The following is a 22,110-nucleotide window of genomic DNA, read 5'->3' as shown; positions in this document are numbered from 1 at the left end:
AGTCCCCAGCTCCGAAAAAAAGAACCAAAAAAAAAATTTCTAAAAGAGAGCACAGTTGACCAAATTACTGTATACCAAACGTTTCCTCAAGAGGGCGAGAGTCGTGATGATTTCCACAGACTATACCAAATGGCGGGGAATGTTCCAGCCCTACAAATGAAATAAATTCACAGTGGCTAGGGACTTGGGTCACCTGAAGTCTGAAAATGTCCAAGGACAAATGTAACCAATTAAAAGAGAGAGAAAGAGAGAGAGAGAGAGAGAGAGAGAGAGAGAGCGCATCTGAAAAGATAAAGATGGCCATCAAGGCACAAGGAACATTGGAAAAACCAATGCTGTGGGGACAGCTTATATCCTATATCTATTTTCTACGTTATTCAAGACCCTTTATCCATATAAAAAATGTATTAGAAGGAAAGGAAAGGGCCTGTGCAAATGGAAGAAATGTCCCCAAAAGCACCCAAACGTTCTCAAAGAATCATAGGCATGAGGAATGGTCACACCTTCCCCAGTCATCAAGAAGCTACAAATTAAACTTAAAATTGGATGCCACCAATAATTGAGGAAGGATTTGAAAATTTTTACAAGTTCAAGTTTCTGAGAAGATGGAGAAGTGACTTGTAGGCACGTCAGTAATATAAGTATGCACGTATATAAGGAGCCATATAGAGATTGGACATCAACCCCGTGGAATCTGTTCCCAGCTTCTATCTCTATGTGGGTTCCAGAGACTAAGTGAAGTCACCGGGCTTGTACCACAAGCACCTTTACCTGCTGAGCCATCTCACTGGCCCAGCACAATAATTTTAAAAGACATGCATGTGGTTTGGGGGAAGTAGAATGTGCCTCCATTTTCATCCTGTCTACCAGGAAGTGACTGCACATACAAGCTAGAAACATGTACCAGAATGTTCTTTGCTGTCTACTCGTGAAGACAGCAAAAATCTGTCCCTGAACAATGCAACAGATAAATAACTATTTCAAAGACAGGTATTCGATGTTCTTGGTTAAGGTTGATATTTTGGCCACATAACTCTAACACAGTGATGTGATCCCCGTGCTCAAGGTGTTTGGCAATACCTCAGCTCCTACCTGCTCAGGCTGGCATTACTCCCCTGGGTAAGTCAAACAAATATGCCTCTACATACTGCCAAATTCCTCTACGGGGGATTCAGTGCCCTGTCCCTGAGTAGGACCTCTACAAGGCAAAGAAAATAAATGTTTTCTCCATGTGATATGGCAGACAAAGATAGCATGTGTGTGAACATGGATAGACACACAAGGGGATAGTCAATTCCATGGTTTTCTAAAGCTTGCTAGGCATGTCTTTGGAATTTTCTATAAGAGGTGACAAAACAAAAGCAGCCATACTGCAGCCTTCTGATGACCTTGCATATGTATCTTTAACCAGGAATGATAAACCAGATGGGATGTGTTTGTGAACATGGAGATGAGTAGAAGCTACTGTTTATACTAAGAAAGAAATGCTAAGAATACTGAAAAAAATATAGATGGGAGGTGGGCTGGAGAGATGGCTCAGCGGTTAAGGGCACTGACTGCTCTTCCAGAGGTACTGAGTTCAATTCCCAGCAACCACATGGTGGCTCACAACCATCTGTAATGGGATCCGATGCCCTCTTCTGGTATGTCTGAGGACAACTACAGTGTACACACACACACACACACACACACACACACACACACACACACACACACCTTAAAAGGGACGAGAAAGTAAGTAAACCATGTTAGAAAGTAAGGTGGCAGAGACCTGACAGATCTGAGGAGGGAGGGGGGGGGGAAGGGAAAGAAGGGAAGGGAAGAAAGAAAGAAAATTTAATCTAGGTTTGGAAAGTAAAAGGTTTACCATTTCAGGTACTTTATTTCTCAATCTTCATTCCTCCATTGAAACAGAACCCTAAATTTAGTCTATGCTCGCAGAATAATACGTTTCGCCACCGTCTACTTCTGTTAGGGTTGGTCGAAGTAACAGGGATACAGAAGCTAGTCGTACCCTGTGATCTGGGCTGACATCACACACTGGTCCCTTACCTCTGGCATTTTACATGAAAGGAAAGAAATTTCTCCTTGATTTAAAAACACATATCTGCATCTGTTACCAATGTTTTGTTGCTGTCGCTTTCTTGGAGGAAGTGTTAGCCGCTAAGTGTCCAGTAGTAGAATCTGTTAGGAACTAGGGTGCCCGCCTCACCTTCACCTGTGCTCTCACCTAAGACACATCCTCATCAGCTGCCAAAGACAGCATGAGTGCATGCCTGCCCTTAAAAGTCCCTACTGTCGCCTCCTGCTCTGTGTCTGTCTCTCTCTCTCTCTGTCCTCCTCTGTCTCTCTCTGTCTCTGTCTCTCTGTCCCCATCTATGTCTCTCTCTCTGTCCCCCCCTCTCTGTCTCTGTCTCTCTGTCCAGAATCTATGTGTCTCTCTCTCTCTGTCCTCCTCTGTCTCCCTGTCTCTGTCTCTCTGTCCCCATCTATGTCTCTCTGTCTCTGTCTCCTCTCTGTCTCTTTCTCTCTATCTCCTCTGTCTCTCTTTGTCTCTGTCCCCCTCTGTCTCTCTGTCCCCATCTATGTCTCTCTGACTCTGTCTCCTCTCTGTCTCTCTCTGTCTCTGTCTTTCTCTGTCTCCTCTCTGTCTCTCTCTATCTCTGTCTCTCTGTGTCTCTCTGTAGCCCTCTATGTCTCTCTCTGTCTCTTTCTGTTCTTCTCTCTGGCTCTCTGGCTCTCTGTGTGTGTGTCTCTCTGTACCCCTATCTCTGTCCCTCTGCCCCCCTTTATCTCTGTGTGTGCCCTTTTCCATCTCCCCTCCTGCTTTCTCCCCTTCCTCCAAACTCTTGCGTGAGATCTGTTGTACTGTGTGATTTCTGTAGTATTCCTTGACCCCCCCATTATGCTAATTTCTCTATGTAGAAACCCCAACAGTGTCCTGTTCATTTATATTTTCACAATCCAATATTTTCATTATCTTTGAAGACAGTCATCACTTTGTGTGTATGGTTTGAATTAAAAAAAAAATTCAGAAAAGAAAGGGACACACATAAATGAGGCTCTTATGTAAATATCTTTGCAAAATGACCAAAGAAGTAAAGCACACATTCCATTCTACTCACTTTTAAATAGCAATTTTCAAGTAGTTCTGTGTACATTTTATGCTTGAACTTTGGTTGCAGGCAGAAGACTTTAGTCTGCTAATGACAGCATATTGAGGGAAGTGACACGGGAAATGAAAATGCAATAAAACAAAATACTTAGGCTACTGCTCAGGAAAGAAAGTACTTTCTAAATGAGAGGTATTATACTTGGGCCTAGCCTTACTAAAGTCTGGTTGAAAATGATCACTGTGTGAAATTTAAACTTAAGAATGCTTCATTTCTAAACTGGGGAAAAACTGATTTTGAATGAATAGAATCATCCTCAAAATTGGATAAGGAGCTCGATATTTTGGGTTGAGAAATAAGTTTTAGAAGCACGTGTGGCATTTGGTATCATGGACCAGAGGCTATTCCAAGCCCCCGATACAGAGGGCTCTGCTGACGTCAATTCTAAATTAGCTTACACAGACATGGATGCGTTTCCTTAATCTAGTTTTCTCTTCCAGTCTGGAGTCAGAAGAGGAAAGGCGATTACTCTGGGAGTAAAAAAGTATAGAGCCAGTGAACCCTGCTGATGTCAAGCCTGTGGTGTTGGTTGGTCTAGTAATAAAGTCATGCATGGTATGAATGCAATAAACAATGCCTGCAAATTTTATTGAAACTTTATCAAAAAATTCTGTGATCTCCAAGAACACAGTCCCATTAATAGGTTATTCAGCTAGAAAAATAATTTACAAGAGACAGGGTCATCAAGCCTCTAGGAAATTTGGAAGAAAGTTTCAGAAACAGTTAAACACACCAAGAGTCAGCCGTGAAGTATCTTCCCAAGAAGGTCTAGTAGAGACATCATTAGTTACCATGCCCCACCCAGTCACCAGTGTGTCCCAGCAGTGTAGAGACACATTCTCAGGAAAATGGCGTTTACTTACAAGCATCGGTCTCCAGTAGCAGTAAATATTTCTTTCCATACATCTCTGGCTATCTTTAATTCCAAGCCCTTGAAATTTTAGCTCATGAAATATTAAGCCCTGTTTGTGCTTACCTATTTTTAGAACAGCTTCTCCAAAGGGTTCTGTTTGTATAATACATCAAAAAAGACAAAGAGGCTATGTGTTTCTTCTCTTTGTTGGGATACGGGGAAGGAAGGGAGTGGGGATTATTTGGGGGGGGGGGTGAGTTTGTCTTTGGTCAGCTGAGACATGTCAGTGAAGTCATTTCTATTTAAGTCTTTGGTTTTGTCATTCTGTGTGTAACAAACTAGAGTTATCAACAAGAAATCAGAACACAAATCAGTAATGGCTGCCAGAGAAAATGCCCAGAGAAAGATTTCTATGGAGAAGGGATGAGGAAGAGAGGGCCGTGCACAGCAGTATTAGTCAGGGGCTGGGTGATTGCTCAGTCAAATCAAGTGCTTGCCATGCAAACCCAAAGGCTTGGGTTCTATCCCCAGGATTCACATTGGAAAGCCAAGCTTAGTGTCAAGAGCTCACAATCCTAGCAGGAAAGGTAGAGACAGGCAGAGAGCTGTAGAGCACTGGCCAGTCAGTGTGGCCTACTTAGTAAGTGCAGGGCATTGAGAGAACCTACCTCAAAAGAGAAGGTTGGAAGCAACCAGAAAATGACCACCAAAGTTATCCTATGGTCTCCAGGTACGTATGCACACCTGTGCCCCTTTGCACATGCAAACACAAAGGAAAGTCTGCTGTCCAGATTCTCCACTTTGCCAAAAATCTTACCTCTTCCTTCATGAGAAGTCTCTGCTCAAAACGTGGGAGCTGTGAGGATGTTCGTAGTCCGAGTGTCAGGATGGAAAATCAAAATGGAAGCAGTTACTGGGGGTGTAGAAGGAGACGGATGCTTCCAGAAGTCATTTGGATAGCAGCAGCGTCTTTGCCGTATCAGAACACCAGAGTTAGCCTCCCCAAGCGTGTTTCTTCCATGTTTTGATAATGTTCGGTGAGCTAAAGGCACCCAGCTTTGCAAACTCTCGCACCTAGGAGTCAAGCCTACATATCAAGTTGGCTACCTCTCGCTGGCCGTGTCAGATTGTCAAAGACTTTCAGTCTCGGAAGGGGCAGACCGGCTTCAGTCAATCAACAGAAGAATCCTTAGCCCTCTCTTTTACCCTAAATTGAGGAAGAAAGAGAGTCTCCCCTCTGGAATCTGATATAATACATCTTTTCGATTTGTCAGTTGGTTATTTTGCTTCCTTCTTCCTTCCTTCCTTCCTTCCTTCCTTCCTTCCTTTCTTTCTTTCTTTCTTTCTTTCTTTCTTTTTTTGTATTTTCACTTTGGTTTAAGAGACTGGATATCACTCTGTTGCTCAGGCTGACCTGGAACTCAAAATCTTCCCATGTCGAGTTCCTAGGTGCTAGGCTGCTTTGAGTATGCAGTCTCCCTGCCTATGTGTGATTAAAGCCTCAATGGGAGTCTCTCCGTCCCTTCTATGAAGACGGACAGGTTTTGTTTTTTTAAAGTAGCTTTTCCCAGGACAGGATCACAAAAGCCACACCATAAAACAGCTTTACCCTCACCTCTAATCTGTTTTATAGAAGTAACACAGTCATCATTTTATTGGTAAAGAAGACTTGAAAGATCACCTGCAGCCATATTTCATGTCATGTCACCAGCGAGGAAACAACTCTGGAAAAAAATAAACAAATTTCCCAACAGCACAGAACACCTTGGTTATATCAGTACTGAGTGACACTGAAAGGTCTGTGGGACTGACTAGCTGCTCCTGTCAGACACCTACAACTTGCTCAGGGAAATCAATACATTTTACAAGACCGTGACCCCCCACTCCCACTTTTCCTTCCCATTGTGATTTTTCAAAAAGAATTTATTTATTTTTATTTTATGTACATTGGTGTTTGAGCTACATGTATGTCTGTATGCGAGTGTCAGACCTTGGACTTACAGTCAGGAGCTGCCATGTGGATGCTGGGAATTGAACCCGGGTCCTCCAGAAGAGTAGCCAGTGCTCTTGACCATGAGTCACCTCTCCAGCCCCCACCTTGTGATATTTTAAGCTCAGGGCCATTAATTAAGTAGTGTTCAGAGCTGACACATCCCAAACAAACAAAGCTGCTAACCTCCATCACCAGCTCTCCCTCAAAACAATTAATTTGCCCAAGTAAATAGGACTAGGCAAGTTTAGACTGTATCAAAAAAGCAGCCAGTGACATAAGTGGATAACTAGAAATTCCTGATGAGCTTTCAAATTCCTTTTAATATTAGTGTAAAAATCTGAAAACCTAGGGTCTTACTCACATGATGGAGGAGGGAGCGGATGGATGTTGAAGTACGCATAGTGGAGAGGAAACTCTTCTCCCTCCTCACTGATTTACCGGCAGAGGATGAAAGATTCCGAGAAAATCAGTAATCATGGTGGATATCACTAGTATATGTCCAATAAGGGTGCCTGCATGAAAATTCCCAGACAGAGAGAATAAATGAAAGGCCAATGTGAAACACATTTCCAGCTGCATCTTCCCCTCCCTAGAAGCCACTTATGACGTGTGAACACTAAAGTTTGTAAACTGTACAAGCAATCACATAAATTAATAAGTGATATAAATTAATAAATCAGTTACATAAATTAATAAGTGATCATTGCAAGCAAAATAAGCCAGACATATTTACGAGCTTGTCAATAGCGAGAAGACTTCTGAGTCTAAGGCTTTGTGTGTCTACGTTCCAGGTTGTCTGACACAAAATCCAAAGACTTGCTAAAATATTGATTATTCCTCTTCCCAGCCATCCATAAAGGAGGATTAAGATAGCTTCTGGGCAGTGTCTCCATTGCTTTATTGTGAATCCATGTGGTAAAGGGCTGTCCGTTTCTCCTGATTAATTGATAGACAGAAATCATTGCTGTGGCAGACCCATCCTAAAGAAGAACATTCATGAAGCAGTTTCAAAATGAAAGTAAATAACGCCTCAAGATTTAACTTCCAGAGACTGAGAAAGCATTTAGAAGCCGATCTTTTTTAATTAATATAGGGCAGCAAAATAATAGGTGCTTGCCTAAAGTCATATACATCCCACTTGGCAAGAACGTGTCACTGACGTACACTCCCCCTGTGTATACTTTCTAAATTCCTAGTCCTTACGAGGCTCCAAGCGTCCATTCTTGTTTGTCAAGCAGAAGATTCCTCTGCTTGACAAGATGAAAGGATTCACTTTTATCAGAGGAACAATGGCCAATATGCAAGTCCCTCTATCAATAATAAATCTTCTTTATAAAATAACCATGAGACACAATATCAGTGGGTCTTCTTGTTAAATAGAGACTACCTAGGTAAGGCCATTATCGCGAGGACCAGCAGGAAGCAGATGGTTAAATACCACAATAGGAAATGTCACACTCGTTTTAATTTTATTATTGAAACCCAAACTTTGAGTGGCGGTAGACAGATTGCATTCATTTTTCATCCATAAAACAACCATCTTGAACATTTCAAGGAAAAGAATGTCTTCATACACTGGTGTTATAACCAATAAACCCTTTATGCATGGCAAGTTGGCAGAAACTATTAATAACATGTCTGTCAAATGCATTGCCGTCTTTTTCTGTAGCATAAAAAGGGGGATCATTAATTATTGTTTCTGCCACATATAAAAGGCACTATGATTGTCCTGGGCTTTTTTTTTTTAACAGCCTGAATTCACCTAGTGGCCACTCTTCTGTGGGATTTGAAAGCAATGGATCCTTATCCTTTGAAACAAAACCCTGCATAGCTCAGTAGCACGTTGCCTGTCTCTGCCTGGGCAACAAATGTGGTATTTTAGGTTGACTCTGAAAGAGGATTATGAATATGGATAGAATGCAAATACTTCATCTATCTTAATCAGAATACAGGAATTCAAGCTGTTGAGGGGGGAAAGAGACCTTAGAATTCCCATACAAGGAAAGAAATTTTATAGCGCGTATCGCACGTTAGAAGACGGAGATTAAAGGAGAGCGGAGTGACTGCTCACGAGAAAGCAAGCAACAGACTTAGCAACAAGTGCAGAATAATTAGTCTGATGACAAATATAATGAACTTTCAGAGCGGGGAAGCGCTGTTTAGCACGACTAAAAGCATGGTTCTCACTCTTAGGCATTCACTCAGCCCTCTGCTGGCTCCCTGTAGGACCGACCGGCTTCTTCTACTGACTGCTTTAAACACCCTCCTCCTACAAGGGTCATTCCCCACACAAGTATCATACAATGGAGGAGGAAGATGCGAGGACACATTTTAGTAACCAAATGTAAAGAGAACAAAGGGGTTAGAACCACCCCTGTAGGTTGCTTCTGCATTTTCAAGGAGGTTTTAGCCATAAGCGGGTATAGAAAGTGTCTTACCTTATTATTGTCATTCTTCTATAAGTCAACAAGGCTTAGGTAGAGAGGGCTCGCCTCTTCTGGGCTCTCTGTATTTCCTTTTACTTTTCATGAATGCACTTGCAATCGCTTATGCTGCTAGAGGTCTGAAGTACATGAGGTTTCTTTGTTACTTAAAGAAATCATCCAATTTCGTCTCTCCCTTAGTACGAGTGTTCATAATCTTCAGACCGCAATGCCATGGCTTTCGTTTGGTTGGTTGCTTGATTTAAGGCTATGAGACAACATCTTGCTATGTAGCATTGGCTAGCCATTACTCACTATGCATACCAGCCTAGCCTTGGACTCAGGACGATCCTGCTGCCTCGGTCTCTCTGGGGTGTTAATACTGGTTAATGCTGAGGACTTAAAATATCCGTTTATGATTATTTGGTGTTTGGATATTTTATTCTGTGCTGAGTGGGAATTTGAGAAGGCCTTGCAGAACATAAAAGACTCTCATAATCTCTAGGTCAAAGATGGTAACCATAGTTGTGCTTTTAAACCAATAGGCCCATGTCGTTGTCTGTATGTAACCGTGTCTTAGTTCACCTGTTATTACCTACTTGGCTTTAAGAAAGTAAGCTCCCCTTTCTCTTCCTCGGCGTCCTCATCTACAAAGGAGGGTGCATACCAGGAGTGGTGTGGTATGCAGACTTAAACGAGGGGAAGAATATGGAGCAACCAGAACAGTCTTCGGACATAGGAAATGCAATCAGAAGTAGGATATAGGTGTTAGCCGTTATAATCAATCTGTCTATTTTCAAGGGATGTAAAATAACATGGATGAGGTATAGAGTGAGTCAGCAAGATGACGTTGCAGCACACACGTGTGCCCACTCTTATCAGCTGCTAGATCAGGCATGGAAATATTTTTACCCAGTGAGACACATTTGTACCCAGTGAGAGCAGACATGCTTGTTGTAAACAGGCCAACGGGAGCACCAGCTCTACTAGTGGGCTAGGATTTTTTTAAATAAGAAGCCACCCTGGGAATATGCAAGTCAGTGCCACCTCCTCTCCCACAAATTACTACAAAAATCCAAAGAGCGCGGCAAGAATATTATGATAAGGCAATAAAACGAGATTCCCAGGTGAAAAGAGACTGTGTTCTTTCTCGCTGCGTCTCTCACATGTGTGGACACATATCACTCATGCAGACGCATGTATGTGATCCCCTATAATCTTTTTTAAAACCCTCTCTCGAACGGGACTTTTTATTACCACTGGTTAAAAATGTCGTATCATAAGAATCTGGCAAACGTTCAGAACCGTTTAATCTTTCACCGAGATCTAATCAGATGAGGTTTATATCTCTTTTTCGCATTGTCAAGTGCCCACCACAATTTGTCTCCCCTGCGCCGGACTGACAGACTGAGCGAAGGAGCAGGGAGCCGGAACATTGGAGCCTAATTGCAATGTCAGCGCTGCTAACTGTATTTATGAGAAGAGAGTTTACACTATGACATTAATAATTTCATCAGATTACACATGTTTGCTTGACAAACAAGTAAGCTGTTCTCTTTAAATTATCTGTGACTGGGGCTGTTTGCAGCTGGAGAGCAGCCATGAATTCCAGTTTAGAAAGAAAAATAAACTCACCGAGACGCTAAGCAACTTACGCTCCTGCATTTGAGGGGGGAAATTAAGCCTTGAAATATTTGCATCGCGCTAGACTTTATAAATCCTGCTTTCCTGTCAATAGGGGAGAAAAATTGGTTAGGAGCTTACGATAAAAAGGAAGGGTCAGGAAGTGCAGTAATTGTGTCTTGCTGCAACTGTAGTTCAAAAAATAGCTTCAGGCAGAGACACGAGAGTCTTTTAGTTTGCCTTGACTTTCGAAGCCACTAGATACTCACCTGCAGTGGCTCCTGTGATTTGTGGCAGCTTACCAAAGGCACAGGATAATAAAGACAGTTTGTTACCCTCTAATTTTGGAGGGGCATAACACATGAAGCTCGCACTGCAATCTCTTTCCTGCATATTTCACTCCATAAGGGAAACAATAAGAGAAAACATGACATGTATTAGAGAAGTAAATTACAATGTTATACTCTTTGGTCCAATAAACTATGGTGGGCTGTCATGTGCCTGACTACTGAAGTGTTGTTTTATGCTACAGCTTAATCAGCTGGGTCTAGGCTGTGCTTTCTTACGCCGGTGCCTCAGGCAGCGTAAAGGCTATGATTCACACCCATGATCACAGAGGCCTAGACGGTGAGGGCCGTGCAACCTGCCAGGTGTGTTATTGGCCCGGGTGATGGATCTCCTTGCAGTTAATTTAGAAGAGGTAACGGGACTTGAACCCAATTGTTAAAATGATCACAAAACATCCAGCCACCTGTTTGTCTTATTTAATAGGAGCGTCTTGCTGCTGCCGGTCCCCACAAAGGCAATGCTTCATCATTTGAGCCTAGAATCCGTGCCCTTGTGAGACCCCCACAGACAGGAAGCTCCGTATTTATGAAGCTCCGTGAGGCTGCATGATATGGGCCCAAATGCAAAAAGTTACAGGGAGATATATGGTTTCCATCACCAGCAAGCCCCCGAACAGAGGCCCGTCCGCCATAAATACTAGCAGAATTGGTATCAGAAGGAACTATTTGGCCTTCCTTTTTCTATAATGCAGATAGTAGTTGTCGGGTGGATTTCAGTATTCTGCAGCAGGAGGCATTGCTAATCGAAGGGAACAAAGACAACCACCGTAACAGATTTTTATCCCCGAGTAATCTCCAATTATGAGTATGTGGGATTATTGACAAAACTAATAGATCTGATTAGAAAGATGGGATAATTTATCCTTGGGAGGGAATAGGGTCAGGAAACTTACCGCCAGAATTTTATACACAGGATAAAAGGGGGGCAGGTATTCACAAACCTGAAGGCTAACGAAGGCTTCCTTGATCGAATGGCTACTATGAGAAGCGAGTGTAGAGAAGGCTATGGAAATGGCAGGCCCTTAAGCTGCACCCACGGGAACCTAATATTGTAGAGGAGAGCGTGATAGCCCTCAAGGTTGAATACGGGATTGCCTGAAAGAACCTCAAAGAAGCACAAAGAGAACTTGGAATGACCGTGTCAATGGCAACGTGTTCTAAACAGCCAGAAAGTGGAACACACCGCCCCCCCAATATCCATCTGTATCCCGCTGGACCTAGAAAGTGCGTTATATACACACATGACGAAACACCATTCCACCTCCGGAATGAACCGAAATCCTGACACGTGCCCCAACCAAGACGAACATTAAAGACATTAGTCTAAGGGAGATAAGCCAGACAAATAGCAGATGACTCTGCTTACCTGAAATCTTCGACCTAAAATAGTTCAATTCACAGGCAGGGGAAATAGCAGAGTGCTTTGCAGGGGCAGGGAACAAGACAGAGTAGAGGTAAGGTAAGCCGTTTAAGGAGTGAGAGGCTGGCGTGATGAAGCTAGACATGCTTGCTGCTCATGTCTCACAGCACAAAAAATGTACCTGCCACTGAGCTGCGTAGCTTAAAGTGACCAAAGTGGCCAGTTTCATGTTGCCAAGTTTTATAACAATAACACAGATTAAGCAGGAATATTGGAAAAAACGAGGGTTTCGCCCGAAAGAAGCTGTTTAAGACTAGAAATGAACCACTTAACTCCCTGAACAGAGATATAGCACAAAAAGAGGCAAATATTGGGGACTGAGGAGGTGAAGGGCTTGCTGGGCCACCATGGGGACCCAGGTTTGTACTCCAGTCACCCACATAAAAAGCCAAACTTTCTGTATCTTGCATCTATAACCTTAGCACTGGGCAGGTGGAGACAAAGGGATTCTTAGGGCTTTCTGGCTAGTCAGTCCAGCTGAATGGCTAAGCTCCAGGCTCAGTGAGCGGGCTCAGTGACAAATCCAGTGGCAGATGCTCACAGTCAACCATTGAACTGAGAATGGGGTCCCTGTTGGAGGAGTTAGAGAAAGGATTGAAGGAGCTAAAAAAATTTGTAACCCCTTAAGAACAACAATACCAACCAACCAGAGCTCCCAGGGACTAAACCACCATTTACACAGTATACTTGGAGACCCATGGCTCTAGCTGCATATGTAGCAGAGGATGGCCTTGTTGGGCACCAATGGGAGAAGAAGTCCTTGGTTCTGCCAAGGCTCTATGCCCTAGTAGAGGGGAATGTCAGGGTGGAGTGGTAGGTGGGGGAACACCCTCATAGAAGCAGGGGAAGGGGGATAGAGGGTTTATGGATGGGAAACTGGGAAAGGGGATAACATTTGAAATGTAAATATAAAAATATCCAATAAAAAGAAAAAAGAAAAAAAGAAGAAGACTATTAAGGAAATACACCTAACATCTATGACTTCCTTGTGCATGCACACGCATGTGCACTAACCTATGCATGCACACATATGTGCATGCACACACACACACATACATACATACACACACACAGAGGGAGAGAGAGAGAGTCATATCTCAAAGATGTGAGTCCCTAAATAATACTGGATTTGACTTTGATCCCAGCACTTGAGAGGCAGAGGCAGGTGGATCTCTGTGAGTTTGAGGCCAGTGTGGTGAACATAGTGAATTCCAGGACAGCCAGAGCTGCACAGTGAGATCCTGCCCCCCAAAAACAAATTACTATGTATAAATATCTATTACATATTATATATTACTGTGTGTGTGTGTGTGTGTGTGTGTGTGTGTGTGTGTGTGTGTGTGTGTGTTCCTTCACCCTGGATCCAAAGTCTTTCCTGGTCCCAAAGACAAGGGCATATCAGCATTGACAAACAAGCAATGTAACTTCAGAATGAAAGGTCACTGCTGGTGCAACATTCAGCCTTTAAGGACACAATGTCATTACTATAGAAATGCAAGTGTAAAAGTCCTTAATGTTACAAAAATTATTCTGCTCACTTTGACATACAATATTTTAATCTTTGAAAAAAATGCAGATATTTTTGAGACAGGGTTTCTAAATATGAGTGTGTGGTACACACGCACAATCCCAGAGCTGAAAGGGCAAATTCAGTAAGATCTCCAGGGCTTGCTCAACGTCTAGCCAATCAGTGACTCCCAGGTTCACTGAGAGACCCTGTCTCAAACTCAAGGTAAAGAAAGATTGGAGACTGACTACTTCTGTCTTGCACATACATGTGCTCATGTAATGTGTGCACACAGGTGACCGTGTAAACAAAAGCACCACACCATGTGTACACAGGGAGATGAGTGCTGAATGATTACTATTCTGTGCCCATTCCTTCTGCCATCAAGTTTCTTACCCTATGCTGAGGGAGACGGACTGGTGGGTACAAAGAGAATCAGGGGTACTAAATAGAACATACAGAACTTCCAAACCAGCGGCCTTTGCTCCAACAATCATCCAGACTTAATATAGTTCAGTAAAATTCAAGGACTAGTGGGGCCTGGAAAGAGTGGGGTAGGAGAGAATGGTTCTATCCAGCCCAGCCGAGCCTGCCTTGTACAGCACCACTCACAGGAAGGGTGGATGCGCTTCGCTAGCTGCTTCAGACTTCTGGGATGTCACTTAACATGCCATTTCCCAAAATGTATTCCAAAGAATGCTTGTTCTAAGTGGGCGGGGACTATGTGGGTCAAGTCTCGTACTACCAAAGGCCCTGTTAAGTCCTACAATCACGAAGACAGGCTTTATTTAATATGGCCTTGTCCAGAATGTTTCCATAGCATCCCCCATTGTAAGTATCAAAACAAAGAGGTCGTTTAAGAAGGGCTGGAGAGGTGGCTCAGTGGTTAAGAGCACTGACTGCTCTTCCAAAGGTCCTGAGTTCAATTCCCAGCAACCACATGGTGGCTTACTACCATCTGTAATGGGATCTGATGCCCTCTTCTGGTGTGTCTGAAGACAGCTAGAGTGTACTCACATACATTAAATAAATAAATCTTGAGAGAGAGAGAGAGAGAGAGAGAGAGAGAGAGAGAGAGAGAGGCTAGAGAAGCTAGCCCAAGATGTGGTCAAATACCGGAACATCCGAGCTTACCGGTATGTTCAGGGGTCCTAGAGCCAAACCCTCAAGGACACCCAAAGCAAACTGTGTGTCATCTCTACAGTGTGGCAGGGACCATAAGGAGCAATGCTATCCCTACAACCAACCATTTTGGAGGCTGGAGAGATGGGACCATTTGAATGCATACATTTGAAGCCAGCCTGGGCAACACAGCAAGCGTGATGAAGAATCCTGAGATGTTTCTAGCCAAGGTGAAATGAGCTAATACAGCCAGTTGCTGGGAACCCACCCTGCGCCTCCAGGAAGACAGGAACCATACCCTGGTCACTCTTCTCCTCAGCTCTCCTCCCTCCCAGTCAGACATACTACGGACACAAAGTTCAACCCCATGACACTACCATTAAGTGTGCTAACAAGGGATTGATTTCACCAGTGCAGAGGGATAAATTGCCCATCCTCTAGAAGCAAATGAACTCACTGGGGCCCCTAGGGCATTGTTCATTTACTAATTCATTTACAAATTGTTTGCTTCTTGGCCTCTAATTAGTGGCATTCTCCTTGGTGGCCACGTGTGTGGGAACAGTGTTCATCTCAAGTCCTTTCCCTCATTACTCGGTGGCCATTTATCTCGCTCCTCAGGAGGGAGGTAGCGTGTGGGAGCCGCGGCTATACATCATGTGTCAGAACCAGAAAGGCATCCGTCAAGCCACCTAGGAAAGCTGAATGGAGCAATGACAGGGGGACTGACAGGTTTGCTTTCTAATTCAATTCCTGATACCCTAAGAATAGGCTCTGCTCTCTGTTGTCACTGAGATATCAGAGATAAAGTCGTTTGGAAAAGGTGGGAAACTGATACTGCTGATGCATATAGATACACGTCCCTGTCACTATCACTCCTGAGAGAAGGATTCCCACTCTTCGCACCCATTGCAATGTGTGCTGGGTTCCCGGTGAATCAGGACACAGGATCTCTTTATTCTAAGATCAATGAGAAATTAGAGGTCTCTAAATAGAAACCTTTCCTGACACGACCTGGTTTCTAGTGCTAGGCAATGTCCTAAAGAAAAACTATAAGTCGTTACCAAAGCTGCTGCTCAAGTTTACCTCGCACAATGCTAAATTTAAATGCCAAGAGTTGTGGTTAAGTCTCCTGGACTCACTCTGAAACTTCAGAACTCACGTTCTGTGGATTGTCCACGCATTTAATTCTCCCCAGAACAATAAAAGTGACACACAAAACAAGCACAGCTGCTTTAATTTCTCCTCTCGTTTCACGCATGCTGTCATTGTCACCCGGAGGAGTAAGGGGGACAGGAGGAGACAGAGTTCCTTGTGTCACAACTGAGCTTCCCACTGTGCCTCCATCATGGATCCACCCTCAGCCACACGTAGTACAATACTTACCTCAACTCACAGGCCCGCACGCGTGAGTCACACCAAGCAGGCTACCGAGTTCCCGGGGTATCCCAGACACCTCATCTGTATGAGGGGGCACGGATTGGTACGCACTCCATCCAACTTCACTAGAAAACACAAACTGGAACAGACAGCCCTTCCAGATGTCAGGCTGGGGAACACAGAGAGCAGAAGCTTCTTCCAAGGCTTGCTGACACGAAGCCCAACACAAAGACTGGACACCTGTGAGGTGACCCAGCCAACATGCTACAGAATGCCAAGCAGTCACCCGAGGGAGGCCATCTTGCAAAGAACGCTGACCCTCCGTCTTTCACATACAATTCGGATACAGTATTCCTGAGCTGGGCATACGTTCGACAGTTAAACGCACGCACTGTACTCGTCGGGGATCTGTGTTAGGTTCTTAGCACCCACTCGGTAGCTCGCGAGCATCTGTGACTCCAGTTCCAGGAGATCCGATACCCTGTTTAGACCTCAGCAAGCACCAGGCATTCATGTGCTGTGCATGTCGGTACTCTTAAAAATATAAAGACGCTAAAATGTCTATCAAGAGTATGCAGGATTCAGCTCAGGGTAGCTTTAGGACTCAGTTTGAACTAACCTTAAAAGAAAAATCCCATGCATGTGCCCTTTTAAACTCAATTCACAGCACGGTCGATCCACTAGTGCCCTCCTTTAATATCTGTATTGCTGTGCCCCCGTACTCTACTCCCGTGTGCCACCCCTTTGCTCCTTTGCCTCCCCATTCCCCACCCCCACTGTCTCACACACACACACACACACACACACACACACACACACACACACACACACACACACGGCTTCCATGGTGGGATGAGTTGATCATCTCACAGAAGCACATAATGTTCATAACTCTGAGCCCCTCTCCCACTGGCTGCCTCTCAGAGCGGGAGGGCCTTCTCTTCTCATGGTGAGGGCACACAGCCCTCAGTTTGCTCTGAGGATACTATCCTCATTTTCTAGGACATCGTTTGGCCTCACGGAAGAAAAAACCTGGCTAAGTGACCTTCGAGAAAGGCTGCTTCCAGAACATCCTTCTTCCCTCCCTATCTCTCATAGCTGGATACACTGACCTCCTGCCCTCTTCAGATGCACATTTGATAACTGATGGTGGGATATGTGACATCCCGACAGACAGTCCACATGAGTTTATTATAGTCATCCCCACGCCTGCCTTGGTCACTGTAGAAATCATATTACCGGAGTCCTAACTAGACACCTGATGGTGTTAGAAACTGTAAAAGAGTGTGTGTGATAAACAAACAAACAAGACCTATACACAGAGCCTGAGGAAATGGTTCAAGGAATAAAGCCTAATTTTCCTTCTCCTGTATCAAGGAAATGTATTCGTGACAGCTGGTCCAGGGCTCAGTGACACCGTGTCTCACAGCACCAGGTAGGCTCTCTAGCGAATGGCTCCTACCATGCCCTTCTTGTGTGCACACAGAGGAGCAGGAGGAAGTAAGTCATTCAGTAGTGGCCACTCTGGAAGGCGTGCAAGGACTTAGTGAACTACACACTCAGGATGGCTTTCTTAATCCTTACAGGTCTGCCTGTCGGAGCTGTGGGGAGAAGTTGAGAGAACGGTGGTGGTAAACACCAGCGCTGGTCTTGCCCGCTGATTAAAGAGCTATGTGTGATGCCTCTTTGGAAATCAAAGGAGTTATCCCGCTAATGAACTAAATTAGACTGAACTAACATTCATGTTAATAATTATTACTCACAGAAGTAGCTGTGTTCGAGGCATTAATGATAACGCGAGTGCTGAATGTATAATATTTCTCAGGTGCATAGCCCCCCAGCAGGCTTGACAGAAATATGCCAGCACCCTCCCTGGCCAACTTTTGAAGACTAGGAGGAGTTTCTATTGAGTAATGATAGCCAATTAGGTCCTAAGTAAAGGATGAAAAGACTTTAAAACCAAACGTTTTGAAAACTGGAGAGATGGCTCAATGGGTAAATGTATGCTTGAAGTTCAGGGTTCAAACACCCAGGACTCACACAAAAGCCTAGAACAGTGATTGTGTCTGTCACCCCAGGGATGGACAAGCAGTACCAAGTGTCTCTCAGGGGCTTGTTGCCCAGCTGCGCTAACTCAGTGAGCTCCACGGGTCCCTGACATAACTTGTCTCAAAAAATAAGACAGAGAGCCATAGTAAAAGATAACATTCACTCCTAGCCTGCACACATGGGCATCTGTACCGGCACTCACACGTACATATGTGCACATAACAGACAGTCAGACAGACAGACAGACAGACAGACAGACAGACACCAAAAGAATTAACCGGGAAAACCCACATAAACTCTCTAATATTACACACGAAATGCATATGGTACTCATTTCCCCTTAAAATGAGCCATGATAAAAAGGAAAGCAATTTCGTGTTCTCAAGGCTAGGAATGAAAAGATACACGCTGGTGGTGGTATTGATTTTTACTCTTTAAATCTACCGAAAGGCTGTTAGTAGGCCTAGGTTACTTATGGTTACAGTAAACAAGGGCTACTCTTGTTCCAGTGGTGAGGGGGGGTTGTACAGGTCCCTTTGTCCGTACCAAGGTGTAGAAACAAATGAGAAATACTTGGTGTAGACCATCATCGGTATCCATGAACAGTTTTAAGTCCCCGGGATTAAGTTGTCCTTTCCTTTTCAGAGAAGGTATCATTCTTGGGCTCCTTAAAACAGCAACAGCAAAAGGTAGACAAAGGGGAACTCGCTTTGGGGTCTAATATTCAGTGCATCCAGGTTCACCACAGGTTTTCCCCAGAAAATGAAAGGGGAAAGTTCACAGAGATGTGAGCTGTGTTAACTCAGTCTCCAATCAGAGCTTCATGTGTTATCGGGATGGAGAAGCAAAGCCTATTTAGAAAGATGTCTCAGATCCCTGAGGAGGAGAAAAAAGACCCCTTTAAGAAATAAAACTTCGGCTGGACTTGGTGGCACCAGCACATGATTAATCCCAGCAGCTGAGAGGCAGAAGCAGGCACATCTCTTGAGTTCGAGGCCAACCTAGTCTACGAAGTGAGTTTTAGAACAGCCAAGGGTATACAAGGAAACTTATCTTAACAAATACAAACAAGCAAAAAGCAACAGCAAAATATTAAAAAAGTAATCAAATCAAATCTCTACCTTCCCCCAGCAATAAAGTTGATATAGTGTATCTAAGACATTATGAAAGCACTATTGTTACATAATCGTTTTGAAAGACTAGAATCTTCCCAGAGGCATAATGGACAAAACACCAGGAGTACTTCTTTACTTGTCTGATATGATTATAGATTGAACATTTCCTCTCATGGCTGCTTTTCCTTTTGTACCAAGATGAGTCCAAAAGAAAGGAAAATGAATTTTTTTTCACACGAATGTTTGACTTCAAAACTGTTTGGTTCAAATTATAGAGAAAGGTGTTTTCTGGGAATTACGTTTTTACTAAACATTTCTGAGGCATTAGGATCAGCCACTATGGATTGAGAAAGCAGAAGTTTCAAGTTATTTCCATCAATGATAGGGAGTTTGAAGAAAATACCTTTTTTAAAAGTCTCAGTATTTTATGACAGCTCGCACAACCCCGACCTCCGAGGACAGTGCCAGCCATTGAACACCTGAGTGTTGTCCATGGTGCGTGTCCCTTCAGACGTGGGATTTGAACAGGTGTGTGTCTTGCCACACGCATGCACAGCCTGCTCACTTACTTCCCCAGCTACAGTGTCATGATGGTTCGCATCAATCAGGCAGGGAGGGAGAATGGCTTCATTGTAGAATCTGCTCCCTTGTAATCAACTGTAGATAGACCAAGGTCATGGGACAGAGTCCACCTCCCACCCCCAACCCGCTCTTACTTAGGCTGAAGACTGCAAATTGCTTTATTGGTGAAGGGAATTAAAATTATAAAAAGCCAGGCTTTAAAGAAGTGCAAAATCAGGGCTGTGTTAGAAACAGGGACAATATAATTGTGGTATGGATCCCCATATGGGACTAAATTATCTAGATTTTAGTAATGTCAGCAGTTCTGTGCAGTCGCTGGAACGCGGCCAATGTACCATGTTTGCTTCATTTTTAAGACGGCTCTGATTCAACGCAATCTTAAGTATGCAGAAAAGCTAAAATTGTTTCGGGTAGCTGGGTGGCACTTCCCAGATACATGTCCTTGCGTGTCAGAAATTCTACGGGACTATTAAATACGACGCGACACAGGGAGAGCATTAGGTTCCTAAGCAAAGGGCCATTTATTAGCATTTCTACCTTGCCTATGCCATCTCCCCCACAGGGGAAGGGAAAAGGAGGTACCCTCTTCCCCCAGTCCATCCCAAGGCTGTCTTCTTTTACAGCACACCATTCAGGAATGCTGTTTTGTGACAACTCAATAAAGCTGATAGTCGTTCTGGGTAATTACCCACAACCCCCTGCAGGACAAATTAGCGTTCCGACCGGAATAACGCTTACTAGAAAGAGTTCAATGGAATTTACTTAATCAGAGTCAATGCTTTCTGTTAGCTAATTTTTTTAACCCAGTCCCCAGTGCCTGCTAATAGCAAATATCTATCAAGCTAGTATTTGATATTTGATAAAGGGGGAGGGGGAGACAACGCTGTCATTTTCAAGTTAGTGATGCGTTTGGTAGAAGAGGTCTAGGAAGTAATTGGCTTTTATTTAATATCAAATATATGAAAAATGTCATTTTCCTTTAAAAATTCAAATCGGTTTTTTCTCCTTTTAATGCTTAATTTTTTTTAGAAAGACCAAAATTAGATTATTCCATTTTCTATTTATCCCTCAGTATATTCTCCATTCATCGAGAATGCCTGAATAATGATTGCAATTTTAGGAGAGATATTTTATAATCACTCTGTGATCTTGGTCATCAATAGTTAGAGCATTTCTAACAGAGAAGAAATACTGCCTTTGGTGGTTTGATTTTTGTTTTATTTTTATTTTTTTTTTATGATTTTCTGACGTGAATCGAGGTACCGTGGAATCATGTCAGACCACATGATGAGACGGAAGTTATATCTACTGAGCGTCAGTCACGCACACTCACACAAAATATTCTTGGAAGAAAATAATTAAGTTCATTTTTTCCTTGAAACGGCTCAGTGAAGGAGGTAACAGTATCCCCATAATTAGGAAGGAAAAAAGTGTGGTTCAGATGTAGGGTACAGACTCAGGAACTCAGCAAGGAGCAGAACTCAAGGTAAGAAGAGGGGGAGGGGAGGGAGAGGAGAGGGAGAGGGAGAGGAGAGGGAGAGGGAGAGGAGAGGGAGAGGGACAGGGAGAGGGAGAGGGAGAGGGAGAGGGAGAGGGAGAGGGAGAGGGAGAGGAGAGGGAGAGGGAGAGGGAGAGGGAGAGGAGAGGGAGAGGGAGAGGGAGAAGGAGAGGGAGAGGGAGAGGGAGAGGGAGAGGGAGAGGAGAGGGAGAGGGAGAGGGAGAAGGAGAGGGAGAGGGAGAGGGAGAGGGAGAGGGAGAGGAGAGGGAGAGGGAGAGGGAGAGGGACAGGGACAGGGAGAGGGACAGGGACAGGGAGAAGGAGAGGGAGAGGGACAGGGACAGGGACAGGGAGAAGGAGAGGGAGAGGGAGAGGGAGAAGGAGAGGGAGAAGGAGAGGGAGAGGGAGAGGGACAGGGAGAGGGAGAGGGACAGGGACAGGGAGAAGGAGAGGGAGAGGGACAGGGACAGGGACAGGGAGAAGGAGAGGGAGAGGGAGAGGGAGAGGGAGAGGGAGAGGAGAGGGAGAGGGACAGGGAGAGGGAGAGGGACAGGGAGAGGGAGAAGGACAGGGACAGGGACAGGGACAGGGAGAGGGATAGGGACAGGGAGAGGGAGAGGAGAGGGAGAGGGAGAGGGACAGGGAGAGGGAGAGGGACAGGGACAGGGACAGGGACAGGGAGAAGGAGAGGGAGAAGGAGAGGGACAGGGACAGGGAGAGGGACAGGGAGAGGGACAGGGACAGGGAGAGGGACAGGGACAGGAAGAGGGAGAGGGAGAGGGAGAGGGAGAGGGAGAGGGAGAGGGAGAGGGAGAGGGAGAGGAGAGGGAGAAGGAGAGGGAGAAGGACAGGGACAGGGACAGGGACAGGGACAGGGAGAGGACAAATCATAAGCTGACTTCCTGACCGAATCTCTTCCTGAAATAAGATTTCTCATCCTGGGCAGGGTTTCTCTAAACTGCACTCCTTGCCTTTGAAGGATGCTCGTGTAGACAGACACCAACCTTGGATCAGAAGGTCATTCTGAT

At 44.4% G+C, this 22,110-nt stretch overlaps 1 protein-coding gene and 1 long non-coding RNA gene across 7 annotated transcripts in view; one reads left to right on the top strand and one right to left on the bottom strand.

Annotated features, from left to right (window-relative positions):
- The window catches only part of Adgrl2 (adhesion G protein-coupled receptor L2), a 618,928-nt gene that overhangs the window by 177,031 nt on the left and 419,787 nt on the right, over positions 1 to 22,110 (top strand).
- Positions 5,631 to 11,510, bottom strand: LOC102547649 (uncharacterized). The gene is made up of 7 exons (XR_015672653.1): positions 11,354 to 11,510; positions 10,335 to 10,452; positions 10,078 to 10,170; positions 8,458 to 8,582; positions 6,753 to 6,955; positions 6,381 to 6,531; positions 5,631 to 5,750 (listed from the first exon to the last, which is right to left on the bottom strand). It is a non-coding gene; the product is annotated as an uncharacterized LOC102547649 (long non-coding RNA).

Source organism: Rattus norvegicus, chromosome 2 (genome assembly GCF_021556685.1).
Source record: "Rattus norvegicus strain SHRSP/BbbUtx chromosome 2, alternate assembly SHRSP_T2T, whole genome shotgun sequence".
Taxonomy (NCBI): Eukaryota; Metazoa; Chordata; class Mammalia; order Rodentia; family Muridae; genus Rattus; species Rattus norvegicus.
The sequence above is the reverse complement of the archived record's forward strand: the minus strand, read 5'-3'. Positions and strand labels throughout refer to the sequence as shown.